Source organism: Pseudoliparis swirei, chromosome 23 (genome assembly GCF_029220125.1).
Source record: "Pseudoliparis swirei isolate HS2019 ecotype Mariana Trench chromosome 23, NWPU_hadal_v1, whole genome shotgun sequence".
In the NCBI taxonomy this organism is placed as follows: Eukaryota; Metazoa; Chordata; class Actinopteri; order Perciformes; family Liparidae; genus Pseudoliparis; species Pseudoliparis swirei.
This window is the reverse complement of record NC_079410.1, coordinates 6,356,484-6,369,263: the sequence shown is the minus strand read 5'-3', so window position 1 is coordinate 6,369,263 and position 12,780 is coordinate 6,356,484. Positions and strand designations below refer to the sequence as shown.

The 12,780-nt window shown below is 39.8% G+C and overlaps 2 long non-coding RNA genes across 4 annotated transcripts; both read right to left on the bottom strand.

Annotated features, from left to right (window-relative positions):
* Positions 1–2,384: 2,384 nt before the first annotated feature.
* LOC130189302 (uncharacterized) lies at positions 2,385–7,136 on the bottom strand. Of its 2 annotated transcripts, XR_008830744.1 has the most exons (4): positions 6,933–7,136; positions 5,818–5,915; positions 5,075–5,167; positions 2,385–3,165 (listed from the first exon to the last, which is right to left on the bottom strand). It is a non-coding gene; the product is annotated as an uncharacterized LOC130189302 (long non-coding RNA). The 2 variants fall into 2 exon arrangements; XR_008830743.1 differs by lacking the exons at positions 5,818–5,915; positions 6,933–7,136 and adding an exon at positions 5,416–5,596.
* A 2,493-nt stretch (positions 7,137–9,629) lies between these two features.
* On the bottom strand, positions 9,630–11,866 carry LOC130189303 (uncharacterized). Of its 2 annotated transcripts, none has more exons than XR_008830746.1 (3): positions 11,215–11,866; positions 10,253–10,350; positions 9,630–9,852 (listed from the first exon to the last, which is right to left on the bottom strand). It is a non-coding gene; the product is annotated as an uncharacterized LOC130189303 (long non-coding RNA). The 2 variants fall into 2 exon arrangements; XR_008830745.1 differs by having other exon boundaries at positions 9,630–9,848.
* Between the last annotated feature and the right edge of the window lie 914 nt (positions 11,867–12,780).

Genomic DNA, 12,780 nt, shown 5'->3' with positions numbered 1-12,780 from the left:
CTCCAGAGGTGTATAGAGGCCCATTTCCATCAACTATCACTCCAGTGTTCTAATGGTACATTGTGTTTGCTAATTGCCTTAGAAGACTAATATCTGATTAGAAAACCCTTGTGCAATTATGTTAGCACAGCTGAAAACAGTTATGCTGGTGATATAAGCTATACAACTGGCCTTCCTTTGAGCTTGAAGTTTGAAGAACAAAATTAATACTTCAAATATTAATCATTATTTCTAACCTTGTCAATGTCTTGACTATATTTTCTATTCAATTGATAAATAAAAGTGTGATTTTTCATGGAAGACACGAAATTGTCTGGATGACCCCAAACTTTTGAACGGTAGTGTTGGTACTTTTAAATTATTTATTAATACGTTATTTTGAGTTTGGTTTTAATTCCTCTGGAGGGGTCTGCTGCATGGGAACTTTATACTGGTGTTGTGTGTCTTACTCCAGTTTGAGGAGACCGCTGATGTGGTCAATGTGGCTCGGCCTTCAACCTTTTCCTAATCGTGTCCACGTCGCAGGAGAAGCAGAGTGTGTGGAGAAGTTCAGACGTCACAAAAGGGTTAAACAAGAATAAAGGATTCTTTGAAGGCTGTGACAGAGAAGATTTAAGTCTTGAAAGGCAACTATTTCACTGTCATGGTGAGAAGTGATGAGGAGCACACGCACACACACACACACACACACACACACACACACACACACACACACACACACACACACACACACACATCCTTGCGTACCTCCTTTGTGGGGCCTGAACTTGTTTTACCCAATTGTGGGGCCCACCCTTTCTAGTGGTTCTACAACTCTGTAAAAAATCAGGCAGCATAACAAAAAAATCTATTAAATTAATATCTATTCCATTTATCAAATTTCCAAACTATTTTCTTTGCGCTAGTTTTTTGGTTACTTGTAGGGGTCCGTTTCTAGCATTCACAACTTGTGGGGCCCATTCTCACACGCACATTTACATGTCAAGGTTTTATATCTTTGCTGGCCCGCATTTCTCATTTATATATCTTAGCTAGACACATTAATACTATCTGGAAGCAACCATGTTATCCATTGTCTTTCCTTGCTTACCAAAGGCATAGCAGGACTAACCAAAGAGTGACTCTTAGATAGACAAGGCATTAACATTGTATTCATAGAATTACCTTATGCTCAACACTTTAAGCCATGAAACCTTCTCCAAATCGATTGAGCAGGTTTTTAATAACACACACACATGAACAAACATCTATTGGTACATGTTAACAAACATATTTAACAGAAAACTTAATTCGGACAAAGAAAACATGAACATGTGTCTATTGACACGTTAACCAACATGTTGTCGTCGAAAAGACATAACTTGGGAGCACTTTATACAGTACACACTATTTAGCATTAGTAAAGCATGAACAATCACTGAATTAATCATTTATAAAGCATTATTCAAACATGAATCCTCATTAGTAACTCATTAGTATGCAATTCATAAACAGTTATAAATGTTTCATTCTTGTTTAATAAGATTGGGGTTGCATTCTTTATAAATGATGGATTCCCCATTTGTAAATTAAAGTGTAAGGGCAAAGTGAGTAAATGATTTTAAAAAGCAGCAATTCAAAATTAATTCAGGTAGTTACTACTCGTTAGTAAAGTATTAGTTAAGTATGTTCTGTGATCTAATCCAAAGTGAAGACTATCTATGCTTTGCAAAGCATTTCTAAGCAGTGCCTCAAAGCTAGCAGAACTCTTATATTTTCAACAGAAAAGGGAGATACACACAAGACAAAGTGATAAAAACATTAATATGATGGTGCTGGGAGGTCATGCCCGTCCGTGGCACGAGTGTTCCATAGTGTGTTTGCACATAGCTACAAACTCACCAGCTAGCAAGCTTGTCACTGGTCCAGAGAGAGGCACTGGCACCTCGGTTGTCAGTAGACCAATCCAGGTGATAGCGAGATACTCATTATCAATAATTTTACCAGCAGACTGATGTGCATTGGTCGGCGAAGGACCCGCTGTGTCCCATCATAGTGCCTGATCAAAATAAATCTGGCCAGATGATGGGCCTGAGACTTTCTGAACAGGCAACGTGGGACTCATCGGGTCCTCCTAGAGTGCACACGTGTGGCCCACGTAGTGCCGAACAGTTGATGTTAGCTGATGCACATCAGTAGCATGTTTCATAGTTTGTTCGCACAAATGATTGATGAGTATCTTGCCATCACCTGGGTTGGCCTACTTAGAACTAAGGTGGCGTGCGATGCCTCTCTGGACCAGTGACGGGCTTGCTAGCTGGCTAGCAGGCTAGCCAGAACAGCCATAGCTAGCATAATCAATAATATGTAGCTATGTGCCAACAAACTATGGAACACCATGGCATCCCAGCACCATCATATTTACGTAAATATGTGAATGCATATTCACATATTTGTCTTGTGTCTATTTCCTTTTTCTGTTAAGAAGATAACTGAGACTTATGCTAGCTTTGAGACTGCTTATAAGTGCTTTGTAAAGCATAAATAGTCTTCACTTTAAATTAGTCCACAGAACATGCTTAACTAATACTTAACTAATGAGTAGTAACTACCTGAATTAATCATGAATTGCTGCTTTTTAAAATAATTTACTAACACTTTACAAATTATTTCGTAATCATCTATAAGTCCTTAATACTTCATTTACAAATGACAAATCCATCATTTATAAAGTGTGAAACCCTACTCTTATTAATCAAGAATTAAACATTTATAACTGTGAATGAATGAATTGCATACCGAGTTACTAATGAGGATTCATGTTTGAATAATGCTTTATAAATGATGAACTCAATGTGTATTCATGCTTTAATAATGTTAAATAGTGTGTTCTTATTATAAAGTGCCACCCACAACTTTAATAGGATTTCCTCAAAGAAAATATCAACATTAGTCTACTTTTCACTTTTTACAACATTTTGTTTTTCAGAGATGTTATTCTATTTTTAATGAAATACTTGACTGCTCTCCAGTCTCTGTCACTCAGGGCTTGAGGCTCGGCTGAAATGCAGCGCTGACAGTCCATTTTCCCAGGAACTTTGTTAAGTACAATAAATCTCCTTGAATGTCGTTCAACAGCTGCACACTCCTGTGGTCTCCAGTTTCTTTTTACAGCAGTGGGTTTCTCTAAGTAGGCACAAAACGAAGGTTATAGGTTTAAGAATTGTACATCTTAATTAGAGCTGAAACACTATTGCATCGAACACAAAGATTATCCAATGGAGTACTGACATCGTTCAGAGAACATAAAAGACTCCCACAGTCACTGAGAAATATAAATAGTATTATTCTCCACAACAGTTTTTTGTTTAAAACTTAATACATTCTCAACAGCATATTATGGCTTGCAAAATGGGGCATGTTCAAAATACCTCTTTGAAAATGAGTACAGCTCATTAAGTATACATTTATACCTGTATTAACTTGAGGTTAGATCCTAAAGTGTTTTGTTAAAATTATATTAAGTCACTTATAGTTCAAATAAAACGCCAGGGCCCCACAAGGATAGGAAAGCAAGGATGTGTGTGAGGTTGTTTTGTCTCAACAGCATATTATGGCCTACAAAATGGGGCATGTTCAAAATACCTCTTTGAAAATGAGGACAGCTCATTAAGTATACATTTATACCTGTATTAACTTGAGGTTAGATCCTAAAGTGTTTTGTTAAAATTATATTAAGTCACTTATAGTTCAAATAAAACGCCAGGGCCCCACAAGGATAGGAAAGCAAGGATGTGTGTGAGGTTGTTTTGTCTCAACAGCATATTATGGCCTACAAAATGGGGCATGTTCAAAATACCTCTTTGAAAATGAATACAGCTCATTAAGTATACATTTATACCTGTATTAATTTGAGGTTAGATCCTAAAGTGTTTTGTTAAAATTATATTAAGTCACTTATAGTTCAAATAAAACGCCAGGGCCCCACAAGGATAGGAAAGCAAGGATGTGTGTGAGGTTGTTTTGTCTCAACAGCATATTATGGCCTGCAAAATGGAGCATGTTCAAAATACCTCTTTGAAAATGAGGACAGCTCATTAAGTATACATTTATACCTGTATTAACTTGAGGTTAGATCCTAAAGTGTTTTGTTAAAATTATATTAAGTCACTTATAGTTCAAATAAAACGCCAGGGCCCCACAAGGATAGGAAAGCAAGGATGTGTGTGAGGTTGTTTTGTCTCAACAGCATATTATGGCCTACAAAATGGGGCATGTTCAAAATACCTCTTTGAAAATGAATACAGCTCATTAAGTATACATTTATACCTGTATTAATTTGAGGTTAGATCCTAAAGTGTTTTGTTAAAATTATATTAAGTCACTTATAGTTCAAATAAAACGCCAGGGCCCCACAAGGATAGGAAAGCAAGGATGTGTGTGAGGTTGTTTTGTCTCAACAGCATATTATGGCCTGCAAAATGGAGCATGTTCAAAATACCTCTTTGAAAATGAGGACAGCTCATTAAGTATACATTTATACCTGTATTAACTTGAGGTTAGATCCTAAAGTGTTTTGTTAAAATTATATTAAGTCACTTATAGTTCAAATAAAACGCCAGGGCCCCACAAGGATAGGAAAGCAAGGATGTGTGTGAGGTTGTTTTGTCTCAACAGCATATTATGGCCTGCAAAATGGAGCATGTTCAAAATACCTCTTTGAAAATGAGGACAGCTCATTAAGTATACATTTACACATATATATCTAGTGTTGCAGCCAGAGAGACAGTTAATTTCACATACACACACACATGTTTGTTTCTAGTCTATCCTTATGGGGCCCTGGGGTTTTATTCAAACTATAAGTGACTTTATATCTTTTTAACAAAACATTTTAGGATCTAACCTCAAGTTAATACTTGTTTTAACTTGTTTTAGATTAAGACGAAACCCTCAATCTGAAGTCCATCGAATAACTCCATGAGTTAGCTGACTGACATGCTGCATCAGAAAAGCAATGAGAACACATCCCTATCTTGATAGAGCTACATTGTGTACATATATAGAGACATCAGTGTGTACCTTACTCCCTTACCTGGTCTGTAGCTGCATTTGAGAGACATTCGCCAAGGGAAGTCATATCTGAAGAGTTGTCCACTGCGACAGCAGGAGCCTGATTGTTGACCACCTGGGATTCAGATTGAAAAAAAGACTGCATTTAGAACTTATAGTAATGATGCATGTTGAGATACTCACAAGTTACCAAAATGACTTTATTTGAAAACAGTTTCTTAAACGGCACATAACTTAAAGCAGAGTGCATGGCATGCTCTAGAGGTCCAACAAGAACAAATAGGGAGCTGCACTGGTCCATATTCAAGATATACTTTAAAACATATAACAGCTCAGAGTATAACAATATATGCATGTAATAACCTGAGGTTAGATGCTGAAATGTGTTGTACAAATGATGTGAAGTCACTCAAAGTGTGAATGAGACGAGAGGGCCCTATAAGGATAAACAAGAAAAGTGTGTGTGCATGTGTGAGGTTAACCATGAAATCAGTTTATGTGAGATAGAAATCCCAGGACCCCATAAGGATGGACCAGAAACAAATGTGTGTGTGAGGTTAACTGGCTCTCTGGCTGCAAGACTAGATATACGAGTCTAAGATTAAGACGAAACCCTCAATCTGAAGTTCATCGAATAACTCCATGAGTTAGCTGACTGACATGCTGCATCAGAAAAGCAATGAGAACACATCCCTATCTTGATAGAGCTACATCGTGTACAGGTCAACATATACAGAGACAACAGTGTTTACAATACCCCCTTACCTGACTGTAGCTCTATTTGGGTCACATCCATCAGAGGTAGTCCAGTCTAAAGGCGTCTCCGTGTCCACTGCCACAGCAGGAGCCTGATTGTGTGTCACCTGGAATTCAGATTGAAAAAAAGACTGCATTTAGAAATTATAGTTATGATGTTTGTTGAGATACTCACAAGTTACCAAATTGACTTTATTTGAAAAGTCTATTCAATGGCAAATAACTTAAAGCAGTGTGCATGGCCTATTCTAAAGTCTAACAAGAACATATAGGGGGCTACACTGATTCATATTCAAAATACACTTTAAAACCTAAAACAGCTCACAAAGTAGAACTATATATATATATAATAACCGGAGGTTTAATGCTAAAATGTGTTGTACAAATGATGTGAAGTCACTTAAAGCGAGAATGAGATGACAGGGCCCCATAAGGATACACTAGAAAAGTGTGTGTGTGTGTGAGGTCAAATATGAAATCCTTTAAAGTGAGATAGAAATCCAGGGCGGGCCCCATAAGGATGGACTATGAACTGTGTGTGTGAGGTTGTTATCTTTTAACAACATATTACGGCCTGCAATGGAGCATGTTCAAAATACCTCTTTGACAAATACAACAGCTCATTAAGTATACATTTACACCTGTTTTAACTTGAGGTTAGATCCTGAAATGTTTTGTTGAAATGATATAAAGTCACTTATAGTTTGACTAAAATACCAGAGCTGCATAAGGATAGACTAGTTCAGACTAGTGTATATTCTTTAAAAACAAGTCAATGTATAGTACTGAGAAATGCAATTGAGTAAAACACTGGCCCTTAAGGGACCTGAAACCCCCATACCTTTGTTGATATCAATGAAGCTTTCAATCAACTATGGCTTGGCTTAGGGTTACAAACGTGCGTGTATGTGAAATTAAATGTCTCTCTGGCTGCAACACTAGATATATATGCGTTTTAGATTAAGACTCATCCCTGAATCTGAAGTCCATCGAATAACTCCATGAGTAAGCTGACTGACATGCTGCATCAGAAAAGCAATGAGAACACATCCCTATCTTGATAGAGCTACATCGTGTACAGGTCAACATATATAGAGACAACAGTGTTTACAATACTCCCTTACCTGACTGTAGCTCTATTTGGGTCACATCCATCAGAGGTAGTCCAGTCTAAAGGCGTCTCCGTGTCCACTGCCACAGCAGGAGCCTGATTGTGTGTCACCTGGAATTCAGATTGAAAAAAAGACTGCATTTAGAAATTATAGTTATGATGTTTGTTGAGATACTCACAAGTTACCGAATTGACTTTATTTGAAAAGTCTATTCAATGGCAAATAACTTAAAGCAGTGTGCATGGCCTATTCTAAAGTCTAACAAGAACATATAGGAGGCTGCACTGATTCATATTCAAAATACACTTTAAAACCTATAACAGCTCACAAAGTAGAACTATATATATATATATAATAACCGGAGGTTATATGCTAAAATGTGTTGTACAAATGATGTGAAGTCACTTAAAGCGAGAATGAGATGACAGGGCCCCATAAGGATACACTAGAAAAGTGTGTGTGTGTGAGGTTAAATATGAAATCCTTTAAAGTGAGATAGAAATCCAGGGCGGGCCCCATAAGGATGGACCATGAACTGTGTGTGTGAGGTTGTTATCTTTTAACAACATATTACGGCCTGCAATGGAGCATGTTCAAAATACCTCTTTGACAAATACAACAGCTCATTAAGTATACATTTACACCTGTTTTCACTTGAGGTTAGATCCTGAAATGTTTTGTTGAAGTGATATAAAGTCACTTATAGTTTGACTAAAACACCAGGGCTGCATAAGGATAGACTAGTTTAGACTAGTGTATATTCTACATACACAAGTCAATGTATAGTACTGAGAAATGCAATTGAGTAAAACACTGGCCCTTAAGGGACCTGAAACCCCCAAACCTTTGTTGATATCAATGAAGCTTTCAATCAACTATGGCTTGGCTTAGGGTTACAAACGTGTGTGTGTGTGTGAAATTAACTGTCTCTCTGGCTGCAACACTAGATATATATGCGTTTTAGATTAAGACTCATCCCTGAATCTGAAGTCCATCGAATAACTCCATGAGTTAGCTGACTGACATGCTGCATCAGAAAAGCAATGAGAACACATCCCTATCTTGATAGAGCTACATCATGTACAGGTCAACATATATAGAGACAACAGTGTTTACAATACTCCCTTACCTGACTGTAGCTCTATTTGGGTCACATCCATCATATGTAGTCCAGTCTAAAGGCGTCTCCGTGTCCACTGCCACAGCAGGAGCCTGATTGTGTGTCACCTGGAATTCAGATTGAAAACAGACTGCATTTAGAAATTATAGTTATGATGTTTGTTGAGATACTCACAAGTTACCTAATTGACTTTATTTGAAAAGTCTATTCAATGGCAAATAACTTAAAGCAGTGTGCATGGCCTATTCTAAAGTCTGACAAGAACATATAGGGGGCTGCACTGATTCATATTCAAAATACACTTTAAAACCTAAAACAGCTCACAAAGTAGAACTATATATGATATGATATATACCTTTATTCGTCCCACAGTGGGGAAATTTCAAAAATCACAGCAGTGGTGCACATCAGAGCATTAATAGAAATAATTATAAAACACAAAACTAAATACTAAAAAACTAAATACTAATACTAAATATACAAGGGGAAAACAAAGTAAAGTGCTGAGTCAAGTGTTGAGTTTGCCATGATCTCCTGCAGTGTGTTGTGCAGCCTGAAAGCAGCAGGAAGGAAGGACTTGTGGTTCCTCTCCTCAGACACGGGGAGGAATCAGCCGGTGGCTGAAGGAGCTGCAGAGCTGCGAGAGTGTCCTGCATGGGGTGGGAGGTTCATCAGAGACGAGAGCTTTGCCATCATCCTCCCGTCCCCCACCACCTCCACAGGACACCCAGCACGCTGCTGGCCTTCTTTAGCAGCTTGTTCAGCCTCTTTCTGTCAGCCGCTGCCATGCTGCTGCTCCAGGACACCACTCCATCAAAGATGGCTGATGCCACCACAGAGTCCAAGAAGGTCTTCAGGACCTCAGTCTCCTCAGCAGAAAGAGTCTGCTCTGTCCCTTTTTATAGAGTGTGTGCGTGGTCAGCCCAGTCCAGTTTGTTGTTCAGGTGAACACCCAGGTACTTATAAGATTTTACAATCTCAATGTCCAGTCCCTGGATGCTCACTGGTACCGGAGGAGAGCATTTACCACGAAGTCCACCACCAGCTCCTTGGTCTTACTGGAGTTGACGTGGAGGCGGTTCCGCTGGCACCATTCCAAAAAGTCCTGGTTCAGTTCTCTGTACTCCCTATCATCGCCGGCGGAGACGAGGCCGACGGCGACAGAGCCATCAGAGAACTTTTGCAGGTAGACGTGGTCGGAGTTGTGATTGAAGTCCGAGGTGTAGATGGTGAAGAGGAATGGAGCCAGAACGGTTCCTTGTGGAGCCCTGTGCTGCAGGAGACCCGGTCTGACTCACATCCCCCTATCCTCACATACTGTGGACGGTTGGTGAGGTAGTCCAGGATCCATGTGGTGAGGTGGTGGTCCACCCGGACTGCTCCAGCTGGTCCCTCAGAAGCAAAGGCTGGATGGTGTTGAAGGCACTGGAGAAGAACATGACTCTCACAGTGTTTCCAGCCTCTTCCAGGTGAGAGCGGCATCGCTGCAGCAGGAAGATGACGGCGCCATCCACCCGGATGCCAGGTTGGTAGGCGAACTGAAGTGGGTCCAGCGATGAGCTCACCAGGGGGCTAAGCTGGACAAGGACCAACCTCTCCATCAGGTGTGATGTTAATGCCACCGGCCTGAAGCTGTTGAGGTCCTTGGGCCGCGGGGTCTTCGGTACTGGTACCACACAGGAGGTCTTCCACAGCTGTGGTACTTTCCCCAGCCTCAAGCTCAAGTTGAAGACGTGCTCCACTATCCCGCACAGCTGGTCTGCACAGGATTTGAGGAGCCTTGAGCTGATGCCGTCTGGACCCGTGGCCTTCCTCATATATATATATATATATATATATATAATAACCGGAGGTTAGATGCTAAAATGTGTTATACAAATGATGTGAAGTCACTTAAAGTGAGAATGAGATGACTTGAAACCCCCATACCTTTGTTGATATTAATGAAGCTTTCAATCAACTATGGCTTGGCTTAGGGATACAAACGTGCGTGTATGTGAAATTAAATGTCTCTCTGGCTGCAACACTAGATACATATGCGTTTTAGATTAAGACTCATCCCTGAATCTGAAGTCCATCGAATAACTCCATGAGTTAGCTGACTGACATGCTGCATCAGAGAAGCAATGAGAACACATCCCTATCTTGATAGAGCTACATGGTGTACAGGTCAACATATATAGAGACAACAGTGTTTACAATACTCCCTTACCTGACGGTAGCTCTATTTGGGTCACATCCATCATAGGTAGTCCAGTCTAAAGGCGTCTCCGTGTCCACTGCCACAGCAGGAGCCTGATTGTGTGTCACCTGGAATGCAGATTGAAAAAAAGACTGCATTTAGAAATTATAGTAATGATGTTTGTTGAGATACTCACAAGTTACCAAAGTGACTTTATTTGAAAAGTCTATTAAACGTTTATTAAATGGCAAATAACTTACAGCAGTGTGCATGGCCTATTCTAAAATCTAACAAGAACATATAGGGGCTGCACTGATTCATATTCAAAATACACTTTAAAACCTCTGAACCCCAGCTTTAGATCACATAATTCTAAGCATAAATAAGGGTTCCTTTCATAGCGTATAGTAATCACAACATTAAACAAGTAACCAGAGCAAGTAACACTGCGTCCTGCCCGTGACTGTAAGACAACTCCGACAGGTCACACTGCAACAAGGATCAAAGAGCTGACGCGGTGAATCACTGAATATATGCTAAAAATATATTGTGATATATTGTTCCATTTGCACCCCAAGTCTATTTTACATTGTGAGAGTTACAGCTGAACAAATAAGGCTAAAATGCTGTCAGACCAGCAACAGATTATTTTAATGAGAATACTCAATGCATTGATCAGCACACACTGCTCATTGAATGACTTCAACTCAAAACAACAGACCAGTAACCTTCAATAACTGCATGAGAAGGATGACCAGCCTCTTAGTGTATTCACGATTTAGACATAGAATATAGTGTTACACTAGCTATTTGAGTCATGTTAGCTGGGGAAACATCACGGCACGTTTAGCGTCACGTGCTCTTTGTTTACATCTCGCAGAACTCAAACCGGAATAGAGACAGCGGCAGTTACGGAAACAGAGCCATAGTTTCACAGATATAACCCGCCGAATTAAAACGGGTAACGCGTGAACAACACACAGCTTTCTTACGTGTAACACGAAGGTTTGGGACGCGAGTCAGCTCGTTATATCCGCTCTTCTTCGCCGATCACAAACCGGAAGTCAAATGCCGCCGGAAGACAGCGTCAGTTATGTAAACAGAGCTAGTTTCAGATACAACCCGCCGAATTAAAATGATTAACACGTTAACAACACACAGCTTTCTTACGTGTATCGCGGAGGTTTGGGACGCGAGTCAGCTCGTGATATCCGCTCTTTCTCGCCGAGCTCAACCCGGAAGTAAATTGCCGCCGTGAGACCACAGCAGAGTTAGATAAACAGAGCTAGTTTCACAGATACAACCCGCCGACATAAACGGGAAACACGTTAACAATATACAGCTTTCTTACGTGTATCGTGGAGGTTTGGGGACACGAGGGAGCTTCTGATCTCGTCTGTACATGTTACAGCCCGAGAGCTCAACTGATAGCTACTATAGCTAGCATGAGCAGCTAGCGATCTTGTCATATAAAGTAGTACCATCTGAATAACGGAGAAACGGTTTTTGCTACTGTTGCAACACACGTGTGTTTAGAGTAAAAACACATATAATGAACTAAGTCATATTTAATAAAGTAAACCTACCTTGGAGAAGAAGTTCATGAGTTAGACAGATCCACACGGCTTGGGGAATCAGATCCAGATCTCGAACAACTGCATGGGACTTTGCCTTACATCTCGCGAGATTCGTGGACACATGGCGAGATCTCAGGCAAATCCCGCGAGAAGTTATACACACACACGGGAGTGTGTGTAGCCGCGCACCCAGCACCATTCAAACATAGGGGGCGGTAGTGAGTAGAAATTCTACACACACATTACACACACTTTTCCAGTTTTTGTTACTTTATGGGACTTTAGTTAAAAAGCAACAGGAGTATCAGGGGAGGCTTCTGAGCCCATATACATCAAAAACGGTGTGGGGCCCTGATTTTAGGGCCCCACGAGGTAGGTGGGCCCCATACCGCTGGTGTGCTCCCTGTTTCGGGGCCCTACAACGTAATAAATGTGAGTACACACACACACACACACACACACACACACACACACACACACACACACACACGCTGCTCCACGCAGCCATTAAGGGCTTTAGTGTCCATAGCACACCAACTGATATGCAGAATGTTTGTGTGTGTGTGTATGTATATATATATATATATATATATGTGTGTATACATACACATACAGGACTGTCTCAGAAAATTAGAATATTGTGATAAAGTTCTTTATTTTCTGTAATGCAATTTAAAAAACAAAAATGTCATGCATTCTGGATTCATTACAAATCAACTGAAATATTGCAAGCCTTTTATTCTTTTAATATTGCTGATTATGGCTTACAGCTTAAGAAAACTCTAAAATCCTATCTCATAAAATTTTAATATTTCCTCAGATCAAGTAAAAAAAAGATTTATAACAGCTGAGTGTTTGTCAAGGCTCAGGAAACCCTTGCAGGTGTTTGAGTTAATTAGACAATTCAAGTGATTTGTTTAATACCCTACTAGTATACTTTTTCATGATATTCTAATATTTAGAGATAGGATATTTGAGTTT